Raw genomic sequence first — 22,151 nt, forward strand, 5'->3', positions numbered from 1 at the left:
TGTGGGTATCAAGGAACAATTTCTTTTCTGAAGCTTGTGTGAACGATGCAAGTGCATCCTAACCAAGATTCTTGGAGGGAATGGTTTTTATGATGCCAGTGCCATTTTTAAGTTCATATGAGAAGTTGTCCTCCTTACCAATTCTAAAATTATATAATAAATCTCAGAAGTTTCATTGTTAATCGTTCATTAATGTCTGTTTATCTTAAGTTATTGCTTAATCATCATATTCAAATCAGCATCAATGACCTCTGATGTTATGATGCTAGATAATTACAAATCAATCATTAATTCATTCGAGTATCTTTACCAGTACAGCGTTATTTGTCTTTGACATCGATCCATCGTCATTGAACACTACAGCAAGCTCATATCCCAGCATGGTTCGATGTCGATGTCTTGTGTTTGAGAAACTGACAGCAGACCTCGGAAGAGAACCTCTGAGGAGCACATCAGATTCTGCTTTTCTGAGGGTTGTGTTTTCTTCATGTCATTACATGTACCTGTTTGAGCCTTCGATTGGGCATCGAAGAAGCACTGGAGTTTGTTACTTTTTACAAGTTGCTGCTCTGCAAAAGTGGTCAATCTCTCTGACAGTATCCTGCAGTGATATTAAAGATGTTTCTGTGCTATTTGAAGCTATCTGACCAGGGACAATGTTGACTAGGGAACTTGTGGTGTGCCTAGTAAAAAGCATCCTTAAGAGTGCTGATTTGCGTAAGGTGAAACCAATAATTCCTCCACAGGTTGTCGCATCTAGGTTTACTGTCTATTCCAAAGCCTGGTCTGTTGAAACATTGTTGAATATCAGATTGGGTGATCTGTGCACCATAAAGCCTCCATTTTCTATGTATTTGTAAGCTGCTGGGGGATCTGCTTTGAGTTGTTTCATCTCAGCAACATACACTGGTGTAGATTTGGTATAGCTGTTCCTTCCTCCTAAAATGAAATATGGCACTGTCTCACACACAGCACTCGCATGAAGATCAACGTTAAGTTCTCACTCTGCTCTCCATACTTTGAGCATGATATATCTTGTATCCATGAAGGTGTCCCAGAAAATAAAAGTTGCTGACTGGGCCCTATAAACAGCCCTGAACCTATGTAGGATACCTGCCACATGGGACACATCTATGTACTCTGCAATGATTCTTGACGAATGAATGCAGGTCTTTTAAGCCTTTCTTGGTGTCAGCATCCATCAACTACACTTAACTTTTATACCTAGGGTTCTGCTGAAGATAGGTACATTTGGGACATTGCTTCTAAGACTAGTTTTAACTATTGGACACCCCTTGCTAGTTGTGTGCCTTCAAGCATTTGATGAGCAGTGGCACTGAAATACACACCATTAACTGTGAGCAGCTCCATCGCTAATAGTCTAGTATATAGGGGGTTCACTATGCCTGGCCTGCAAGCATTCAATAATCCAGGAATTTTTACATAAATGAAAATACCCAAAACCAGTTTGGCATGTTAACATGCGCGAAAATTGGAAAGTGGCTGTCAGAAAACATGCATTTAACGCCTTTTTATCCCCAGCAATTGTTATCATGTTATGCTTCGATATGAAAGAATAGTAAATAAATATAAAGTGCAACCATGATATTTCGGAATTTCTATCAGCATCGCTACCTGCTATTTCTGTCTTCTCCAGTAAAAAAAGAAAAAAACAAGATCACCCTTAATTCTTCTTGCTTGAAGGGCCATAGATCATGAAGAAGAGGACCAGTAATGAATTTGAAAAGCCTCAATGAGCCTCTAGAAAATAAAGTTGCATCTGCTAAAGAACAAATGACCTTTTTGATCTGGACATTACGTTGAAAAGCATGTGCACCAGGGAAACAAAATGTGCCAACCTTTGATGGCGTTATTTCAGCAACAGGGATTGCTCCACTTAGACATACTAATATAAAAAACTATCCCTGAATCCCAGAACCCATTACTGAATTTAATGATGTCAAAGTATTACTTATGAGGTGTGAACAAGCTACAAAAGAGGTAGGCTAATTCTATACCATAACCAAATTTTACTTAAGGGTATATATGAAAGCTCTGACATTGATATGAAGCTATCCTGCCGAATTTGAAGACCACATTGTTTTAATTGGTGCTTTCTATACCTTTATGAATTATTTGAACATAATTGGTGATAAATGCCTGGATCTCTATATGCTAAAATGCTTATTGAAGCTGCTCTAGTTACATCAGGATATGCTGGGAAAGTTCTCAGTCGCAAGAGGTACAGCAAGACCATATGGTCTCTCAAATGTGAATCATTTGAGACTTTCGCTTCAGAGCTTTATAGATACACAGCAGGAAACTGGTGGAATTTAAGAAGCTCTAAACAATCTTATTACATCTATGTTAATTAATAACATGGCTAATGCCATAAAAGATAATAGTTTATCAGAGAACCTGGATAAATACATCAAATTTCATGAAGAGGGATAAATGGTTTCCTGGGGGAAAATTGCTGTTCAGGGTGATCTATTTAGACGATGCTCAATTGATTTTTTTTAATATGTATGCATTCAAAACTAGAAGCCTATATCTCTTTCAAAAGACAATGGGTGACATGGCGGATCCATTTTTTTTTTGGGGGGGGTGGGTGACCTTTTAAGGAAGAGAGCTATATCTATAGCAAAGTCTCTTATTCAAGGGAATCTGTCTGCTATTCACAAAACAGTGAAGGAGACCTTTATGAAATTTGCCAAATCTAGAGGAGTTTCTGGAGGTTCAGAACTCTCAGGCATACACGATACTTATGATACTTATCAAAGATGGATAAGAACTGCATCAGAAAGTACCAAATATTATGACGCTACTCTCAAAATGGCTGGAATGATTGGGGATGAGGACAGCTTTAAAAAAGGGAAAGCACAGAGAGCTATGTGAATTTAAAATCAAGAAAATTGAGGATGAAATGTAAAGAACACTTGATACTATTCAGGGAGGGCTTAACCCATTCAACATGGTTGACAAAGATAAACCTTGTAATATTTCGTATGGTGCATATGTTCCTCCTGATATTGAAAAGGATATCTTACAGGCTGGGAATATGGGAAAGCGAGTCTAATGAAAGATGGACATTGTGAGCACATCAATTTCTTTGAAAAAAAAAATCCTAGACTAAAATTTAAGACAATGGAAAAGACAAACAAACAAGTAAAACTGACCACATCAAAAGGCAATGTAAGAAAATATCAAGAACAGGGTGATATTGCTTTCCAGATTCTGATTAAGTCTCAGCAACTATCCACACCATTTAACCTCTAGGAAATCATGGAATATTCTATCATTGCCATTCTCCATGCCATTAGGACCCCAGATGGGTTTTTATTCAAAATCAATGGAACAGCTCTTGTGAATTATTTGTCAAAAGATGAAGAACTGTGCTAATTTTCAAATGATGAAATTCTTGTATTATAGACGGCAACATAATTCTTCCTTCACTAAAAGATATTCCACCTACATTTAAAGAAATTTTCCTTTAATACTTAACCAATTTTTTTTACATAAAGAATGTCATCTTTTCAACTGATATGTACTTACAAGACTCACCGAAGAGCCCTGAAAGACGATGGCGTGGGTCAAGTAGAAAGGTCACTCTAAATTTCAAGTTATTTTTGAAGAATGACGACAATAAAGCCTAATTGTTCAGAATTATGTCAAAAATTTGGAAAAGTGATGATACTGCAAGCAGATTCAAGGGTAAGAACATAGGCCTCATAGCTGATGGGAAGGCTTACAGCCTGACTTCTCATGATGGTATGTGGTTCAACAACAGAAAATATCTGCTACTGAGTCCTCTCAAGAGGAAACAGTCAGTAGAACTGTTCTTTACTCACTTCATGCTAAGGATAATAATTTCTCATATGCATTAGCGCAGACACCAAACAGCAATTTGTTTTTCATAATTGTATATTATGCAAATAAGGAGAATCCAATAACAGTATTGTTTGATACGGGAAGTGGTGCAAAGAGGAGGCTCATCAATATGACCAATCGTAATGATGACTTTGGTGAAGAATTCTGCACAAATTCCATGGAATATATATTTATACAGTTAAAGATTGTACATGTGCTGTTCAAGGCAAAGAAAAGGCATCACCATTTAGAATGTTACAGCATGTGCCTAATTACCACAATGTATTCAAGAGACGTGGTGAAAGCTGGGAAGTTGATGTAGATATGGTAAGGGAACTGGAATGTTTCACATGTGTGATGTATGGCTACCCAAGGAAAGTACGAACATTAATTATTTTGCTTTGCCTTATCATCTGGATATATTACTCTTATAAATAATTGTGGATAATATAAATTTCTCTTAAAACATTATGTTGCCAAGGGCACTCTGAAACTTCATAATTTCTATATGAAATCTAATAACTATGTCATAGGGAGTTAATCATTCAATCTTTCGTCCGAATCAAGGATGTAAACAGGTTCCTGGTGTATGTATTACATAATATCATCATATTTACTATGTCAGCTCACTCACCTGGAATGATATTAGTTTATTGGTGGTGTACTTGACAATCCCAGCATCATTGCCGAGTCTTCTTTCTGGAATTAAATGAAAGTCTGTATTGTTAAAATAATTCTAATGATTATAGGCTTACATTACTGCTCAACTCGCAGTGGCTTGTAACTCTCGAGTGAGAATAACGATGTAAACAAACTCTTGCACAAAAATACGAAATAACAAAGAAGAATTGCCTCCTAGCTTGAAGACAATTAAATCCTCCATAATATGCGCTACTACACTTATAAAGAACGCTAAAACATGCTCTATCAATGCAATATCATGCAACATTACTCTTAATACCCGTAATGCATAAGGTATTACAGTACAAATACATAACAGTTGCGAGAACCAAGGCTTATAGAAATGGTTGGTGATAGTAATGAAGAGATAAGAAAACTACAAACATGAACTTTTCAAGTCTTCCTCAAATAATACCGCACATAAAACGTATAAACTATAGAGAATGTCAATGGAAACAGGCGCATGAAAGAATTCTCAATTTACCCATGTTGAATTATCATGGTTAGAGGAGGGATCCAGAAACTAGTAGTTTTGAGCATATTTGATCTAAAGGACTCATTTTTGCAAAGAGGCAGATTGACATTATTACAGAAATAATAGAGGATGAGCATACAGATGTCAGGCATGAAGGAAATGTACTAGTAGAGGAAGAATGTGACTATTCTTTAAGTGATTCATATTATGACCTAAATTCAGATGACTAGTTTTTTTATTCATTTCTAAAATGCTTTCTTTGAATTCCTTAGTAAAATCATTATTTCGAGAAGCTTCTCTTTTGGTTATATATAATATCATTTTATACCATATCTATCCAAATGTGGTATCATCCTTTTTAATATAGTATTAAATGTCAAAAGGGTTTAATGATTCTCAATTATTTGGTTACAAAATTATTCCCCATCAAACTTTCTTTTTGACTTTGTAAATTGAGAACCATTATGCATTACATTATTGTTCATGAATGCTGATAACGGCGAATAGTAACTAATACAAGTAGGCATTGAAGGACACATTACACTTAGAAAGGCAAAGAGTTCTATTCTATTTCATTGTTAGTACCCCATGCCAGAACATATAAAAATTATTTTGAGTATTATTTTAATATTCATATTTGTTTCTGGAATATTTTACTTATTCTCAATCACTTTATAACTCCTATAAGTATATAAAACATCAATTTGTATGAGATCATTCTTCAGGTGTTAATACAGGTGCATATATGATTTTGTAGCTAGGTTTTGATTAACAGGTGCATATATGATTTTGTAGCTAGTTTTTAAAAGCTTCTATTTACACAAACAAAATCAAAACAGTGTGCATTTGCTTTCTATGTTAACATGTCAACCTTGTTAGAAGACACATTATAAAATCATGGGGGTGCACTGTAGTAATGACAACCTCAACCCCAGCCTACGTACCCTACTACAAACTGCTTGCTAATATTGACGATAAATGCTATGAGGAGATGTATACCACCAAGTCGCATGGTGACCTTTCAAGACAACTATTCTGGTTTACTCCACAGTATTCCCTGTGCTTTTGAGTAAATCCTGAAGTCTGCATTTGTTACATATTGTACTCTTAATACCATATGTGCTACCTGTATTAAGAGTGATGTTATACAGAATTGTATTGATAGAACATTTCTGAACATTAATTGTAAGTGTAGTAACGCATGGTATGAAGGATAATCCTTCATTAATTGCCTCGGAGATAGGATGTGATTCTTCTTACTTTTGTAATACAGTAAGATCCAGTCTTTGAAGAGTGATGATCCTTTATTATTTTCATATTTTTTTTTTTTTATATATAAACAAGAGTTTTGTTTATGATGCTCTCACTCTCAAGTAGCAAGCCACTGAGAATTGTAGCAGTAATGTAATTAATAAGGAATAAATGTGTTTCAATAATGCATACATATTATTGAATCCCATAAAGAAGATTTGGCGGAGATGCTGGGATTATCAAATACAATAGTAATTCACGAAATTATTCCAGGTATGTGTAATGACATTAATCCAATTAAAATGATGACAAATTTATCAATTAGCAAAGATGTTGGGGTTATCAAATACAACACTAATCCACTGAGATTATTCCAGGTATGTGTTAAGGCAGTAATCCAATTACATTGATAACAAACATATCAGTTAGCGAAATAGGACTAAACTAACACACACAGAGGATGCAGCAATAGAAGAAGGTCCAACTAGAGGAAACCAAACTCATGCAGCAGGAAACTACAGTCACCCAGAGGAACACAACCCTAAGCTACAATCATGTTCGATGTCAATAAATAAGCCAACAGCAACATTAAAATTAAATTTTTTGTTTTTATTCTTTTTTCAATGAAATAAGGTAGGACTGAAATTTTTTACCTCTGTGCAAGAAGTGTTATGTTAAATGTTTACCTTAAGCTAGAGTTAGTTTTGCATGAAGAAACAAAGTGCCAAGCTACAAAAGTTTGATACATAAGAAAAAAAAATCAATTAACAACAGAACTAGGTTAGAATAAAATTTGTTTAGGAAGTTACAAGTTAATTTTGTAGATTTCATATGCCTAACCTTATAAGGTAAGAATTCTAAATTCCTCTGATATTGAACGTCCTGAACGTTTTAACATTGTTGCTGAACCAAATTCTGTTGCAACACGAAGGCAACAGTTGTGTGAGGAATTTAAGATATATTAAAGGCATTAGGTAATATGAAAGAAGCACAGAAGAAGGCGTTATTACTTCATACAGCTGGTAAAGAGGTTTGGGAAGTGTTTAAGACATTGAAGCCTACCAATTATTATTATTATTATTATTATTATTATTATTATTATTATTATTATTATTATTATTATTATTATTATTATTATTATTATTATTATTATTATATTTTAAAATCAGTAACAATATTAAAATAAATGTTTCCAATATAAACCATGCAAACTTCAACAAAACCAGAACAGATAAAAAAGATAAAATAGTCTGCCCGAGTGTACCTAATCCAAGATAGTGGAAGACCATGGTGCAGAGGTTATGGCACTACCCAAGAATAGAGAACAATGGCTTGATTTTGGAATGTCTTCCTCCTAGAAGAGCTGCTTACCATAGCTAAAGACTCTCTTTTACCCTTGACAAGAGGAAAGTAGCCACTAAACACTTACAGTGCAGTAATTAACCTCTTCTCTCCTGAGGAGTGCAAAGAGCGTGCCCAAACCATCTACATCTCATTCACATATGAGACTCGAGTAATTTCCCTTATAGTTTCAAGGCACTAGAAGAGTTAAAAGACCCAGGCCTACGTGGCTGAGGACTATGACGTGCGAAGTAGGAGATGATGAATGGAGAAGTTCTGAATTAAAAGCTCAAGATAGAGATGACTGGCGAAATCTAACCGAGGCCGTTTGCATCAATAGGTGTAGGAGGAGATGATAATGATGAGTTAACCCCTTGGGTGAAGAAGAATTGTTTAGTAATATCAATGTGGGCAGGTGTATGAGGACAGAGGAGAATGTGAAAAGAATAGGCCAGACTATTCGGTGTATGTGTAAGCATAGGGAAAATGAACTGTAACCAGATAGAAGGATCCAATTTAGTACTGTCTGACCAGTCAAAGAACCACTTCTAGCAGTTATATCTCCACAGGTGGCTGGTAAATGACACAGGTAAAGTTGCAATTAAGGCTCTTACGACACACTTTCTCTTCATGTCAATAACTTTTTTCGAAAGGTTTCAATTTACAGAACAGGCATATCAGAAAGAAAATGAAAGTTTAGAAGTATTTGTGATAAGACTTAAGAATTTAGCTGTTTTCAGTGGGTTTCTAGAGTTAGAAAATGTTATCAGAGATCGTTCTATATGGTATTGGTTACCAAAATGGAATGGCCCCTTCATACATACCTGGAATAATAATAGTTCATTAGTTGAGAATGAATCCTTTTATCACAGCATCTTCGCCGACTTGTCTTAGTGCGATATAATCAGAGACTTATTAAGATATCTTTAATACTTAAAGCTGACATTACAGCTCTACTCTCTGACTTGTTCAACAACTTGTGACTCTCGAGTGAGAGTATGTAAACAACAGTCGTACACATACATGAAAAAACAAAAAATGAGTATCGCTCTCAGAAAAATCAAATCCTACTGCAATACAAAAGTAAGAAGAATCACATCCTAACTTTAGGACAATTCATTAATGATTAAATCCTTCATAACATACGCTACTACACTTTTGACCTATGCTGAAACACGTTCTATCTATGCAATACTGTGCCACATTACTCTTAATACCCGTAGTGCATACAGTATTACAGTACAGAATACATAATAGTCTCCTCCCCCTTAACGTGACATTGTATAAATCTACAAATCTAATCTCTCAGCAGGCTTCCTTCTATTCATCCTAACTTCATCCTATACTGGTACATAAATAGATTCTAAATCTACATCTGATGTTTGAGAATCTTCGTTAATACTTGATTTAACTACTTCTGAAAATTTTTCATCTCTAACATTCACATGATCTACAGCATTTTTATTTAACGGCTGTAATTGATCAACATGGCGTTTTACAATATTTTTACCAACTTGAATATCATAGTGTAAGTTTTCTATCTCTTTTACAATTTCTCCAGGTACCTACTTTTCTGGAATATTGTATGATCTTATCATGACATTAGAAGAACAGGGGAAATGTCTTACTTGGATACAACAAATCTAACTTACACCTAATACTCCTCCCCATCAACAAATTTGATGGTGTCACACTTGTTGTGCTGTGTGGTGTTGTTCTATAAGACAATAAAAACTTTGCCACATTTAAAAATATGTTATTTGAATTTGCCTTTTTGCATTTCATGTTATGCTTAAATGTTTGAACAAAACTTTCGGCCTATCCATTCGTGGAATGGTAATGTTTCTGAAAATGTATGTTTAATAACATTAACTTCACAAAAATTTTCAAATTCTTGTGAGGTAAATTGTGGACCATTATCAGTTATAATTCTTTCTGGAATTCCATGTGTAAAAAAAAATTTCAATAATTCTTGAATTGTGGCGTAAGATGTTGTCTTCATTGGAATTACTTCTGGCCACTTACTGTAAGCATCTACAACTATCAAAAACAAATAACCTAAGAAAGGACTTGTAAAATCTATTTGCACTCTTGGCCATGGATACCTGGGTAATTCCCCCGGGTACATTCTAGCAAATTAAGTATTGTTCTGTTGTGTAGGACAATTCATATAATTTCTTTCAAATAATTCGATATGTCTATCTACACCTGGTCGGAGATAAGTCCTTGCGATAGACTTTGATCTGACAATACCTTGGTGATCGGCATGTATTTCAGACAAAACCTTATTCCTCAATGTATTACGAATAATTACTCTTGACCCTTTCATTATACATCCTTGTGCTATACTCAATTCACACCATATATCTTTATAGACTTTACCATTTACCTCATGTTCACATAAGTCCATACCTGTTCTTAAACTCTCTGAAACCTTACTAAGTATTGGGCCTTTCTTGGCATTATGAGCAATATTCTTGGCTTTAATGGGTATATCATATACTGAAACTAGTAATACACTGTCATCATACTCTTCTGGTGCTTTGTCTACTGGAAATATAGATAAAGCATCTGCATTACCCATCTTTGACGTAGGACGATATACTATATCATAATGATATGCGGCTAACATAATTGCCCAACGTTGTAGTCTTACAGCTACCAACGTAAGTAAAGTTGCTTTTGGACCCAATATTGCAAATAGAGGTTTATGATCTGTAACAAGTGTGAACTTTTTCCTTCCACAAAGATACATATGAAATTTCTTAACTCCATACACTAGTGCTAAACCTTATTTTTCTATTTGAGAGTAATTCCTTTCTGTCTTTTTCAATACTCTAGAAGAAGAAGCAATTGGCTTCTCTATTCCATCTGGCATTACATGAGATAATACTGCGCCTAAACCTAAGTTTGATGCATCACAAACTAATTTAGCTGGTAAATCCATTTGATAATGTACTATAAAGGTACGTGAAGTTATTTCCTGCTTGATTCTTTCAAAAGATTCCTGACAATCTTTTGTCCAGTTCCACTCTACACCTTTATTCAGTAAGTTATACAATGGATGTACGATTGTAGATAATTTCTGAATGAAATTTCCATAAAAAGTTACTGCACCTAAAAATGATTTTAATTCCTCAACATTTTCTGGTACCTTAGTTGATATCACTGCATTAATTTTCTCATTAGTCTTGTGAATACCTTTGCCATTGATTACAAAACCTAACTATTCAACTGAATCAACTTCTAGAATACAGTTGCTCCTAATATTATGTTCCCTCAACTTCTTCAGAACTGCCCGTAATCTTTCTCTATATTCTCTTTTATCTTTACCAGAGACTAAAATATCATCTATCAAAATAAATACTCCTTGCATTCCTGAAAAAAATCTTATCCTTAGTTTGTTGCCATATAGCTGGACTGCTTGCTACTCATAAGGCAATCTCTTTGGCCTATACAAACCTAAGGATGTATTTGCTGAACATAGTTCTTATGAATTTTCATCCATAGGAAGGTGTTGAAATGCTTGTCTGAGATCTAACTTAGAAAATACATTACATCCTGACATAGTTGCAAACATGTCTTTGGGGTTTGGTAATGGATGTTGAGCTACCTGAAGCTGTGGATTAAAGACTACCGTGTAATCTTCACATAACCTAACCTGACCGTTTTCTTTCACAATAGAAACTAATTGTGTAGCCCAATCTGAGTATGTAACTTTTTCCCAAGCACCTTCACTTTCTAACCTTTTGATTTCTGTTTCAACTGCACTTTTCAATGCATATGGTACTGGTCTTGGAGCAGAAAATCTAGGAGTACCATCTAATTTCATAACTAAAATTGCCTTTGCATTCTTTACTGTACCACTTTATCTTCAAATATGTCTTGAAGCTCTGACAGAATATTATCCACAGACCTTTCATTCTTGTCTTCATCCTGTTTACTTGTAACCTTCAAAATACTAGGCCATCTAATATAATGTAACTAGTCCAAACCTAGTAAAGTTTGTCCTTTACCTTTGACTACCATTGATGGCATTCTGTCTAACTTCCGATCTTTATGCTATACTTCTACGTTCGAAGCACCTATTACCTGAATATCAAAACCATTATAACCTTTCAAAACTCTATTTGTGTATTCTAATGATAAATTAGGAATTATTTTTTAGCTGTTTTTTCAGACACAATTGATATATCAGCTGCTGTATTAACTTGCATTACAATTGGTTTACCATTTATGATCACTTCTACCAATATGTGTTTCTTTGCACCTCTGTTGACGGAGGAAAAGTGAAACGCAAAATCAGAATATTTTTTGCATTATTCTCTTGGCATATAGTATCAACTGCTGCATTTATTTTCTTTGTGTACTGTTTAGTGAATCTACAAACATTTGAAAAATATCCTGTCTTTCTAAAATTGTTGCATGTTCGTATGCAAGATGATCAGTCTTACCACAATTATAGTATTTGGGCTTTTCCTGTTGCTTCTGCATATCGGTCTGATTCTGGTATTTGTGAATATTAGAGTTTGGCAATTTTCTATGACTAAGCTTTGACGTATTCTTTCTCTGATTCTCATTGTCTTTGTACTTTGAGCCTATCTTGGTAATTATAGAAATTTCCATTCTATTGCCTGTAGAATTACCTATTATATTACTTTGCCTATTTGATGTTTCTAGAGCTCTGTCTATAATCAATACCTTCTCAAGTGTTAAATCTTTATCTTGCAATATTTTTTTTTTTTAGCTCTTGTGATGTGCAATGGGCAATAACTTGATCTATAATAACATTTTCTAACTATAGAAATTCACAGGAAACAGCTAAGTTCTTAAGTCTAGTCATAAACCCATCTAAACTCTCGGGGTCTTTCTGATATGCCTGTGCTGTAAATTGATACCTTTCAAAAAATTTATTGACCTAAGGGGAAAAATATGTGGTAAGAGCCTTAATCACAGCTTCACTAGTGTCATCAGTAGGTTGTAGTGTCTTAAATACTTCACGAACCTCTCTACCAGCTGTGTGTAGCAATAGCGCCTTCTTCTGTGCATCTTTCATGCTACCTAAATCTTCAATGTAAATCTTGAATTCTTCACACCACTGTTGCCATCCTGTTGCAACAAAATTGGGTTCAACAACAATCCTAAACTTCTCTGGATGTTCGATGTCCAGGGGCATTTTTACATCTTACCTGAACTAGGTTTGGCAAATTAAATCTACAAAAGTAACTAGTTACTCAGTAACAAAGGTAATTCTAACCTAATTTCTATGTTAACTGTACATCTTGTGTGTTTATACAACCACCTAAAGGTAGTTTACACCTTCTTGTTTTATGTAAACCATCATTGTCTTATTGTGAAATTTTACCACCTAATGCCTACTGGTAAGAGATTTCACTCCTACCTTACTTGGTTCTAACCTATATAATATATATGTAGGATGTTTGCTTCTTTCTTGAAATTAATTTTGAAAGTAGAAATGCGTTGTGTCAGTCCCCTTGTTTACTGCATACCTGCTTATATTTCATGGGGGCTATATCTACTTATCTGTTCGGCTATTGCGTTTCCCTGCATGGGTTCTTTGTCAGCTGTAGTCGGGAAATGTTGTATATGGTATTGGTTACCAAAATGGAATAGCCGCTTCATACACACCTGGAATACTAATAGTTCATTAGTTGAGAATGAATCCTTTTATCCTATCATCTTCGGCGACTTGTCTTCATGGGATATAATCAGAGACTTCTTATCAATATATTTCTAATGCTTAAAGCTTACATTACAGCTCTACTCTCTGACTTGTTTAACAACTTGTGACTCTCGAGTGAGAGAATATAAACAAAACTCACACACATATATACAAAAACAAAAAATGAACATCGCTCTCAACAAGATCGAATCCTACTGCAATACAAAAGTAAGAGAATCTCATCCCAACTCTAGGACAATAAATTAATGATTATATCCTTCATAACATACGATACTAAACTTTTGACTATGTTGAAACACGTTCTATCAATGCAATACTGTGCAATCTTACTCTTAATACCGGTGGCATATATAGTATTACAATACAAAATACCTAACAGAGATCAAGTTATCAACCATTGTACATTACAAGAGCTAAGAAAAAAATACTCCAAGATAAAGATTTAACACAAGAGAGGGTACTGATAATAAGCAGAGCTTTAAAAAATTAAATAGCCTAAGTAACATAATAGGTAGTTCAACAACCAATAGAACTGAAAATTCTAAAATTAAAAAGATAGGCTCAAAGTTGAAAGACAATGACAATGAAAGAAAGAATGCGTTAGAGCCTAGTCATGGGAATTTCCCTTACGCTAATGTTCATAAATATCAAAATCAAAATAATACACAGAAACAACAGGAAAAACTAAAAGGCTATAGGTGGGGTAAAACGGATCATCCTACACACGGAGCAAGGGCTTGTCCTGCTATGGGACAGATATGCCTGAATTGGAAAAGGATGACCCATTTTAAAAATATTTGTAGATTTCCTAAGCAATACAAAAAAAAATTGACACTACAGTTAATACAGTTATGTATTTGTACTGTAATACCATATGCGCTTCATGTATTAAAAATTATACTGCACAGTGTAGCATTGATAGAACATGTTAAAACCTTAAGTATAAATGTTTAGCATATGTTATGAAGGATTTAATCCTTTATTGATTGTCACAAAAATAGGACGTGATTCTTCTTATTATAACAATAAGAAGAATCACGTCCTATTTTTGTGACAATCAATAAAGGATTAAATTGCAGTAGGATTCAGTTTTTAAGAGTGATGCTCTTTGGTTATTTTGTGTGTGTTTTTTTTTTTTACAAGAGTTTGTTTGCGTCGATGTTGTCAATCAAGAGTCACAAGCCATTGAGAGCTGAGCAATATTGTAAGCCATTAGCAGTATAAGTATATTCTAATAATAACCTCTCATTAATTCTAACCAGCAGAATCATTGACATTAGTTTGGGATATATAACAACACTAACAAATGGATATTATTGAAGGCGAGTGATCTGACATAATAAATATGATGTAGAGTACACATCAATTGGCGATGGTTAAGAGGGAACCCATGCAGAGGGTACAGCAGCAAAAGTAGAGCCAACTATATTAATGCAACCCCATGCAGCAGGAAAGTACAACCAACCAGAGGAAGGACACTACCCTAGTCTAAAATCAAATTTGGTGTCAAGAAAAAGCCAAGTTCAAACATTTTTATTCGTTTATGTTAATACCAAGTAAGATAATATTAAAATATGATACGAGTTGGAATTAGTTGGTAAATATTTACCGAAAGTCAGAGTTAGTTTTTCTTGAAAAATTTTTAAAACTATTAAAGTTTATAGTACGAAGTCACAAAATGTGCATAAAACTACATACGAACTAGGTTAGAATTGATTTTGTTTAGGAAGGTACAAGTTAATTTTGTAGATTTCATTTACCTAATCTGGTCTAGGTAAGAATTCAAAATGCTTCCGGACATAGTACATCCTGAGAAATTTCGCATTGCTGCTAAGCCAAATTTAGTTCCAACACGACGGCAACAGTAGTGTGAGGAACTTAAGATATATATATAGAAGCATTAGGTAGTATAAAAGATGCAGAGAAGGTGTAATTACTTCACACTGCCGGTAAAGAGGTTCGGGAAGTGTTTAACCCTGGATAGGTACGGTCCTCGGACACCCCTTTAAGGGTATACTCGGACGCGAACGACCCCGACGCCAAAAAAAAATTCTTGAAAAATCAGTTTTTGCAGTAACCTCCTTTTTTCTTTTGCCAAAAAAAACTTCAATGAATGCTTAAAACAACTGTAAAGATAAATACTACTCATCTGCAGAAAAACTATTTATTATAAATATTTTAAAAAATTAAGTAGAAAAAAAAAGACCTGACATAAAAATTCATAAAAAAAAAGTTTATACATATATACACAAATCCTTTTAGGAATTGATTCTTGAATGTTTAGGACACATCTTGATGTATTTTGGATGAAGTCAGACCCATGGAGGTGAAGATCTGAAATGAGAAAAAAAGGGTAACTTTTTTTGGCCAAAAAAAATTGTCCAAATTTCATGATTTTTTTTGGGTACCCAAATGAAATAGGAAGTGGCTAATTTTTTTAGGGAATAAACATATGTTATCCTAAAATAGAAATATGTAAAAAAATCTTCATTATTTTGTAAATTACATTTATATCAAGGGCCATATCTAAAGGTAATTTTTTGAGTACTTGGAAATTTCGTAAAAAAATACATATATTTAATATATAATATGATATTTATGCAGGTAAAATATACCAAAATATCACAAATTCTATAGGGAACAAGAATATATATAGATAGGGCAGCTTACGCTTCGGATATGTCCACAAAATGGCCGCCAACCACACTGACTCAGACTCCCTAATCTGCCACTTGAAATGTAGGAAGGGTATGTCAATTTCAAGGTGTTATTTACTAATCTAATTATTATTGGATATGCATAAAAATTGTATGGTGGGTTGCTGGATAATTGTCGATTATTTTACGACTATAAAATTGAAATTCTGACCCAAAAAATTTTTTTGAAGGGAAATAAAATCGAAAAAAAAAAAATGTAAAACAATATTTTAGCTAAAAAAATTTGATGATATTCAATCAAAAAAAAAGTAAACAAAATTTTCCGACAAATAAACATCTAGAGGAATCATTACTCTGTGATAGTTCCTTAGTACGTAGTAATTTTGAAAGAATTGGGAAAAAACGAAAAAAATGGCAATCACCGGAAAATCGAACACATACCTATATATACGCCATATCTGGCAAAAAAAAAGATAGGCATGGGTAGCCAGATCATCTAGAAACACTTTCCAACACTATAAAAATATAAGTTTTGCGACACTACTTGCCAATTCCTTACGGTAACATGACTAAGCAAAAAAATGCAAAACAAATAAAAAGGGGCACTCGTGGAAAAATGGCCATTCTAATATACGGCATTTCAGAAAAAAAAAATTTCAGCCACGTGCTAGGCAAACCATCAAGGCATATTTTCCGACAAATAAACATCTAGAGGAATCATTACTCTGTGATAGTTCCTTAGTACGTAGTAATTTTGAAAGAAATGGGAAAAAACGAAAAAATGGCAATCACAGGAAAATCGAACACATACTTATATATACGCCATATCTGGCTAAAAAAAAAATAGGCATGGGTAGCCAGATCATCTAGAAACACTTTCCAACACTATAAAAATATAAGTTTTGCGACACTACTTGCCAATTCCTTACGGTAACATGACTAAGCAAAAAAATGCAAAACAAATAAAAAGGGGCACTCGCGGAAAAATGCCCAACATTCTAATATACGGCATCTCAGATAAAAAAAAAAAGACATGCACGTGTTAGCCCAACCATCAAGGCACACTTTCTAACACATAAACATGAAAAAAAAATCAATAATATACGGCAATTCCTTACTACGTAGTAAATTTTTACAAATATTGAAAAAAAACAGAAATTGGCAACCACAGTTAAATACCCAATATACCAATAACTACGTCGTATCTGACAAAAACAAAATCACGCATGGGTAGCCAGATCATCTAGACACACTTTCCAACATTAAAAAAGCAAAAGTTTTAAGACACTATTTCGCAATATCTTACGGAAAAATGACTTGGCAAAAAAATTTAAAAAAATTAAAAAGGGACACTCGCGGTAAAATGCCCGACATTCTAATATATGACATCTCAGATAAAAAAAAAAAGACATGCACGTGTTAGCCCAACCATCAAGGCACACTTTCTAACACATAAACATGAAAAAAAAATGAATAATATACGGCAATTCCTTACTACGTAGTAATTTTTACAAATATTGAAAAAAAAACAGAAATTGGTAACCGCAGTTAAATACCCAATATACCAATAACTACGTCGTATCTGACAAAAACAAAGTCATGCATGGGTAGCCAGATCATCTAGACACACTTTCCAACACTAAACAAGCAAAAGTTTTACGACACTATTTGGCAATATCTTACGGAAAAATGACTTGGCAAAAAAATGAAAAAAAATGAAAAAGGGGCACTCACGGTAAAATGGTCCTCGTGGTGATGAACGACATTTTAACTAAAAAAAAAAACATGCACATGGTAGCCAAACAATCCACCAAGACTTTCCACAACTGATAACCTATACAAGTTGCACCATTCTACGACAATTTCATAATACGTAATAACTTTGATAATTATGCAAACTACCTCAGAAGGGTAAACTCGGACGCGAACGACCCCGACGCGTCTCAGAAATCGGGGAAGGAGTACAGCTACAGCAATGCACATCTGGACACTATTAGAGCGTGTAGGGGAGACACCTCCTGCAGGTCGATCACCCACAAATTCAGTCACAGGGGTGAGTCACGTAAGAAAAACCTGTTTTTTTTTTACGCTCGGGGTCGCAAACGACCCACCGTACCTATCCAGGGTTAAGGCACTACAACCGAATGATGACACAAGTGAAGCTGCAATTAAGGATCTTAACACATATTTTGCTCCTCAACTTAATAGATTTTTTGAAAGATCTCAATTTACAGCACAAGCATATAAGAAAAAAAACATTTTATATGCATTTGTGACTAGACTTAAGAATTTAGCTGTTTCCTGTGAGTTTCTATAGTTAGAAAATGTTATCATAGACCATGTTATTACCCAATGCACATTACAAGAGCTAAGAAAAAAATACTGCAAGATGAAGATTCAACACTAATGAAGGTATTGATAATATGCAGAGCTTCAACAAAATCAAATAGGCTAAGAAACATAACAGGTAGTTCAACAAGCAATAGAATTGAAAATTCTAAAATTAAAAAGATAGGCTCAAAGTTGATAGACAATGACAATCAGAGAAAGAATACGTCAAAGCCTAGTCATAGGAATTTGCCTTACAATAATGTTCCTAAATATCAAAATCATACCTATACACAGAAACAACAGGAAAAACTAAAAGGCTGTAGGTGGAGTAAAACTGATCATCATGCATACAGAGCAAGGAAGTGACCTCCTATGGGACAGATATGCCTGAATTGTAAAAGGTTGAGCTATTTTAAAAATGTTTGTAGATTTCCTAAGCAATACGAAAAAAATAAGTACTACACTTAATACTGTTACGTATTTGTACTGCAATACCATATCCGCTTCATGTATTAAAAGTAATGTTGCACAGCATTGCATTAATGGAACATGTTAAAACATTAAGCATAAATGTAATACCACATGTTATGAAGGATTTAATCTTTTTTATTGATTGTCTCAAAAATGGGATGTGATTCTTCTTATTGTTGTATTACAGTAGAATTCACTCTTTTAAGAGTGATGCTCTTTTGTTATTTTGTGTGTGTTTTTTTTTTTTTCTACAAGAGTTTGTTAACGATTGATGTTCTCACTCAAGAGTCACAAGCCATTAAGAGCTGAGCAATAATGTACGCCGTTAGCAGAATTAATGTATTTCAATAATATAAACCTCTCATTAATTCCGACCAGAAGAATCAGTGACACTAGTTTGGGACATAGAACAACATTAACAAATTAATATTATTCAAGGTGAGTGATCTGACATAATAAATAGAATGTAGTGTACACATCAATTGGAGAAGGTTAAGAGTGAACCCATGCAGAGGATGCAGCAGCATAAGAAGCGCCATCTATAATAAAGCAACCCCATGCAGCAGGAAACTACAACCAACCAGAGGAATGACACTACCCTCTTCTAAAATCAAGTTTGGTGTCAAGAAAAAGCTAAGTTCAAATATCTATATTCATTTATGTTAATACCAAGTAAGGGAAGATTAAAATCTGTTACCAGCAGGAATTAGTTGGTAAATATTTACCCTTAATCAGTGTTAGTTTTTCATGAAAAAAACAAAAATGTAAAACTACTGAAGTTTATAGTACGAGGTCACAAAATGTGCATAAAACTACATAGGAACTAGGATAGAATTAATTTTGTTTAGAAAGTTACAAGTTAATTTTGTAGATTTCATTTGCTTAACTTACTCTAGGTAAGAATTCAAAATACCTCTGGACATCCTGAAAAATTCTGCATTACTGCAGAACCAAATTCAGTTACAATACAATGACACCAGTAGTGTGAGGAATTTAATATATATTTAGAAGCATTAGGTAGTATGAAAGATGCATAGACGAAAGTGTTATTACTTCACACTGCCAGTAAAGAAGTTCGGTAAGTGTTTAGGACAATACAACCTAACGATGACACAAGTGAACCTACAATTAAGGATCTTACCACATAATTTTCTCATCAAGTCAATATATTTTTTGAAAGATCTCAATTTACAGCACAGGCATATCAAAAAGAAAATTACAGTTTATATGCATTTGTGACTAGACTTAAAAATTTAACTGTTTCATGTGAATTTAGATCAGAAGTTACAGAAAAGGCCATCAATCATAGTTAAAGGTAAAGGACAAACTTTGTTAGGTTTGTATTGGTTACAGTTTTTGAAATTAGATTGGCCTAGTATTTAGAAAGCTACAAGTACACGAGATTAACACAAGAATGAAGTGTCTGTGAATAATATTCTATCAGAGTTTCAAGACTTATTTGAAGATAAAGTCGGTACAGGAACGAACACAAAAGCAATGTTAGTTCAGAAATCAGATAGTACTCCAAGATTTTTTGCTCCAAGACCAGTACCATGTGCTTAAAAGATGCAGTTGAAACAGAAGAAGTTGAAGGAACATAATATTAGAGTAAATAAGCAAAAATGTATTTTAGAAGTTGATTCAGTGGAATACTTAGGGTTTGTAATTAATAGCAAAGGTATTCAAAAGACAAAAGAGAAAATTGAAGCAGTGCAATCAACAAAAGTACCAGAAAATGTTAAAGGGGTCAGCCAGCTAATGCCGTTTTTTTTAAGGACTGGACTTTGACATTCATATCACTGATATAACGTAAGGCATCTTAAAACTGCATTGGATTTTGGCCTCTGGCCTGTTTTGCGACGCCAGGGTCATTTATCCTGAAAATGAGTGTCTTTTAAATTCTATCTTCTCCCTCGATAATTAATAATAAGAAATGGGATTCCTGGCCTATATATACCTACCTGATGTAGACCACCAATCAAGTAGAGTTTTCATTTACATTATTCATTTTGCTAGATATGATTTTTCTCATCATGATAGAAGAAAATTAAAATAAAAGTATGAAACAAAAATGTAAAAAAAGCCTCTATTTTATTGTTTTATAATATCTTTCTAAGTTATATATAAGATTTTAATGCTCTATCTTTAAAACTAAGGGGAAAAAGAATTTGAAGGTCAATACGTATAATTTTGAGATACAGGCGTTCTATGTTTTTCTTTGTATTCTTACAAAGATATTAATAATTCAAGATTTTTATGAATTTTGTGTTCTTTTTCTTTTTGGATATTAATAAAAAAAGCAATGTTATTTATCATAATTTAATCATCATGAATGAATATCCATTTGCTCAATATCTTGTATCTTAGGCTCCTAGTCAGACAAGACGGTTGTTCCTTCATCCTCCACTACCTCTTATTAGAGCCAAGTTTCTACTTCCTTGTGTCAACGAGATGTTGAAATTGTCTTTTCCTCTTTGGCATGAGGAAATTCTTGCCAAAACTAAGAAAAACAGCCGTAAAAGCAAGCGAATGTTAAGGGTCAGACTCAATACGTGTACTCTCTCAGAGGTTTGTGCTAGCAGAGAAGGGTGTAATGATAACATCGTCTTGTAACTAATGGAATCTATACAGATGCCATTGCTCACAATTCTTTCATAAAGAAATGTATTAATTATCAAAATATAAGATAACAGAAGAAATACTGCATTTTCTTGTAGGGATCAATGTTTTCGGCTTACTGGGTTACTTTTACTAATTACCCTCTAACTAAGAAAGTAAGAGGAATTTTGACAAAATATTTCCTATATGCATTCTCCCTTGCCATACGAAGCTCATTGAGTATTTTTCAGGATTTTGTGTTTTTAGTCGTATACCACCCGGGCCCCTTGGGGATTTACAATTATTTTTAGGTTTAGTAGTAACATTTTATGGGAATTTTATTCTGAATTTATCTATAATTGGACATCCATTGTGTAACTTGAATAAGGGTCTAGAGTGGAATTGGACAAACGATTGCCAGGAATATTTTGGAAGAATCAAGCAGGAAATAACATCACCTACTTTTTTAGCAAATTATCAAATGGATTTACCAGTTAAATTAGTTTGTGATGCATTGAACATAGGTTTAGGCACAGTATTATATCATGTAATGCCGGATGGAACAAAAAAGCCAATCGCTTTCGCTTTTTCATTATTAAACAAGGCGGAAAGGATTTAATCTCCAAAAAAAAAAAAAGAGTATTTAGCATTAGTTCATGGAGTTAAAATATTTCATATGTATCTTTATGGAAGGAAAAAGTTCATACTTGTTAAAGATCATAAACCTTTATTAGCAATATTGTGTCCAAAGCAGGTTTACCTATGTTAGTAG

Source organism: Palaemon carinicauda, chromosome 30 (genome assembly GCF_036898095.1).
Source record: "Palaemon carinicauda isolate YSFRI2023 chromosome 30, ASM3689809v2, whole genome shotgun sequence".
In the NCBI taxonomy this organism is placed as follows: domain Eukaryota; kingdom Metazoa; phylum Arthropoda; class Malacostraca; order Decapoda; family Palaemonidae; genus Palaemon; species Palaemon carinicauda.